Here is a 4474-nt window from a genome sequence, read left to right on the forward strand (position 1 = left end):
TGAATTATATTGGAGGTATCGAATATCTTTGTATTACACAACACAATTTGGACATAAAATGTGTAATAGAAAAGCTACCGTCTTTTTTCTCGAGTTTGTACTACACTTATATTAGTACAATTGAAGCACATGTCATTGTAAACCAGTAGTTTACAAATTACACTTAAATGTGTCGTTGGTAAAACCGGTTGGGTCATCTCGGATATAATATGATGCGAATAATTTGTATTGAAGAACCAGAAGTTTCTTCAATCCAGTCAATTTTTGTGTGTTTCTAAAGGAAAATAAAAATTTGAGAAATTACGTTTTGATGACATTAATTGTTGCATCGACTAAAATATCATGCATATGTCTCTACTCACAACCAGAAGTGTGTATCACATATATTATTAATATTGATATTGAATATCATGTAATATATGTTCATAAAAAGAAAATGGACTCGAAGATCCATTCTTTAGACGTCTAAAGTTAATTATATGGTTGATACTTATGAGATCATCAATTCTAAATTATATATTTGAAACACCCAAAGTATGATATTAAGATATTTATTCGCATTAAGCCAACAAGATAATATATCTTAGTTCTCCCTAATTTATTCTAATATTTCTCATCTAAGTGAACATTTGGATGTGTTGTGTATATTCCAATTGCTCCAATATAATACATTAAGATGAGTCATGAAAGAATATTGGAAAAATATAATTAATATGAATCTCAATTTTGAGGATATAATTTGAGAAAATAATTAAATACTTGATTGCAGCCCAGTAGGCTGATTATCACTTGATAAATTAATTTTCCCAATATTAGGGGGAGGGAATAAGTAGCTGAAATCATGAACAAGAAGTTCAAATGAACAGCTAAAATCATGAACAAGAAGTTCAAATGAACAATTTAAAATAAATTGTTGTCTTGATCCTCGTACAAATCAATATGAACCAGAAGTTCAAAATATAATTCATTTGCAAAGTATATGAAATAAATTATCAGCTGATAATACTCCACTCAAAGTGGATTCTCCTATTGGATAATATAATATTGCAACAGAGTTGTTGCTGCGCCTGAAGCATGGTATGAAAGTCGGTTCCAATGTTAAAAGTCCTCTACTAAGAAAAGAAACTAAAGATGACCCAAGTGAGGATATGAAAATGCTAAGAGCATTGTGACCTAATTTAATTTTCAGTTCCAGAAGAACAAACCAAGTACTTGAAATATGAAATAAAGAGATCTCGATAAATTATGTCATGGATGAAATGGAATGGAACCGAAATTGAGATAACCAAATAAAGTCAATATTGACAATGTCTTTGTATACAATATAGCGCTAAAAGTGATCAATGATAACGAGGATCATGAGTAAAAGTCTATTAAAGATTGTAGACTAAGTGAGAATTGGCCAAAATAAATATATTCAATTGAAGAAGAATTAAACTCACTTTACAAGTAACTCACTTTTGGACCTATAGTCTGAACACCTCAAGATGTGAAACTAATGTGATATAAATGAGTTTTTGTGAAAAAGAAAAATAAGAATGATATAAAGTTTGATTTATTGCTCAATGATTTTCACAAAGACCTAAGATTGATTTCGATAAAACATATTCACCTGTAGTGGATTCAATCAATTTTTGATAATTAATTAGCCTTGTAACACATGAAGGGCTTAATTTGAACATGATGGGTGTAATGGCATCTTATTTATATGGTTCACTTAATAATGACATTTACCTGAAAATCCCTGAAGGATTCAATATACCAGAGGCACGTAATTATGGATCTCAAGAAAATTACTACATCAAATTGAACAAGTCTCTGTATGAGCTGAAAGAATCTGGATGCATGTGGTATAATCGCCTCAGTGAATATTTACTAAATGATGAATATACAAATAATTCAATTTGTACTTGTATTTTCATAAAATGATGTGGAAAAGAATTTGCAATACTAGTTATCTATGTGAATGACATACATATTATTGGAACTCCTGAAGAGCTTCCAAAAGCTATAAATTCCTTAAAGAAAGAGTTTGAGATGAAGGACCTAGGAAAAACAAAAATTATGTCTAGCCTTACAAATTGAGAATTTGGACAATGGAATATTTGTACACCAGGAAGATTATATAGAAAAGTGTTCAAACACTTCTATATGGACAAATCTCATTCGTTGTCTACTCCAATGATTGTTATATCATTAGATGTAGAGAAAGATCTTTTCAGGCCTCAAGAAAATGATTACAAAAATTGTTTGGTCCTGAAGTACCATATCTTAGTGCAATTGGAGCACTAATGTACCTTGCTAATTATACACGTCTTGATATATCGTTTGTGGTCAATCTATTACCAAGATACAATTATTCACCTACATGAAGACATTTGAACGGGGTCAAACATATACGTCGTTATCTTAGAGATGCTGGTTACTTGTCAGATTCTCACAATAGTAGATCAGAAACAGACTATTTGTTTACATGTGATGGTACAACCATTTCATGGAGATCTATGAAACAACTCATGGAAACAACTTCATCAAATCCCGCATTACTCTTACCACTACATGAAGTTACTTCGAAGAAGACATTTTAAGAAACAACTACAAAGAATATCGTCTCACATGTAAATGTCCGCATGAGGGGGAGAAATACATATGTTTTGCACTCTTTTTTCCTTCACCATGGTTTTGTCCCATTGGGTTTTCCTGGTAAGGTTTTTTAACGAGGCAATTCACATTCAAAGGATATTGTACTCTTTTTCCTTCACTAGAATTTTTCCCACTGGGTTTTTTTCTAGTAAGGTTTTGATCGGTAAAATAGCAAGTGTACTATTTTGCCTCTGTAGTAATAATAGGGAAATTCCCCGAATGTCGATCTCAAGGACTGCACGTTAATATCGAGTTTAAATAATGGTTCAATTAAACAAAAAACTATATTTGGAGTTTTGTTTGCAAATTGTGACTAAAAATAATTAAATTAAGCAGAAAAGTAAATTGGCTTTTTGACAAATATGAGTATTATGCTAGGGTAAAGTGTGTGATTGTTCATGTAATAACCTTGGATTTAGATCTCTTCAACAAGTTCATAACCTTTAATTACCAGCCCTTTAGGATATTTTCCCCTAATTCCTTAGCGGGAAAACCTTTGAACATTCATCCTAAATCCTAAGTCCTTAGAGAATTATGATGAAATCAAGCCTTTATATTATCAAGAGTTAACCGGTAACTATAGGGTATCCCTAGTCCTAGGTGATATCTACTATAGTCTAATTGTACAAAAACCTTAACAACCGCTGTCCAGCTGGTTGTTAATCTTAAATCAATCTTGTTGGTCCGACAAAGAAAGCATAAAAACCTTGTACAATTAAATTAAATAAGAAAACAAATCTATTGATGAACTCAGGAATTCAAAAATCATTACAGAATCAAATCAGGGACACCCCCTAGCATTAGGGTTTAGTTACTCATATTGTTCAAAGAAAACAAAATATAAAATAGATACATTACAAGAATTGAGATGAAAGTTAATCTTCAATCGCTTCCGTTCATGAAGACCTTCTTCTCTCCCAAACCCTTGTTTTCTCCAATCTTCAATTTTGTCTTCTCCTTGCCAAAAAGTCCTCTAATTCATCGTTAAAACTCTTCTAAATAGTGCAAACTCACTTAGGTTGGTTGGAAGTACCCAAAATGCCCCTTGGGTCAACACTTAATAAAAAATCACAAAAATCAGCAAAATCAGCGTTTTAGCCAACACTGGCCGTGTCAGGCAGCACGGGTGGCCGTGTTGGCCTCCTGGACTTAATTTTTCAAAATCACACTCAGCACTGCTAACACGGGTGGTCGTGTTAGGTAACACGGGCCGTGTTGGTCCTTAACTTCAGAATTTGGATTTGCGTTCTTCATGAAAGTTGTAGCCCTTTTCGTTAGCGAAATTTTGCCACCGGAACCGCGTCATTCCGAGTTACGAAGCTCCAGTTATGATCAAAATACTACACGCCTGTCACGATAAGAAACATGCTGAAAATTTCTAGATCTCACACTTGCTAACACGAGCCGTGTCAGCCCCGTGAATTTCATCTCTTTTGCATTTTCTTGGCCACGCTTCATCCTAATACGGCCAGTTTTAGGTGACACAGGTGGTCGTGTCAGACCTCATGTAGCTTGATTTTTCACTTCCTTCGAAACTCTCCTTTTTGTACTTTTTCGCATTGATTTGTCTCGATTTATTCCTTTGAGCCTGCAAACAGTAAAATACACAACCATAGCATAAAATGTAGAAGAATGAAGTAAAGCACTTGACAATATAAAGCAAAGACGACTAAAATCAACGGTAAATAAACGTGTAAAAACCACTGATCAGGTTTTAACGAGGCATATCCTCAATGGACATCCAAGGGGGGGTGTTATGAATATTTATGTTAGTGGATGTCCATCCATCTCCATGTTCTTCATCTTCCTATTCCATACTTAATATGTGTTT

The sequence above is a fragment of the Vicia villosa genome, linkage group LG1 (assembly GCF_029867415.1).
Source record: "Vicia villosa cultivar HV-30 ecotype Madison, WI linkage group LG1, Vvil1.0, whole genome shotgun sequence".
NCBI lineage: Eukaryota > Viridiplantae > Streptophyta > Magnoliopsida > Fabales > Fabaceae > Vicia > Vicia villosa.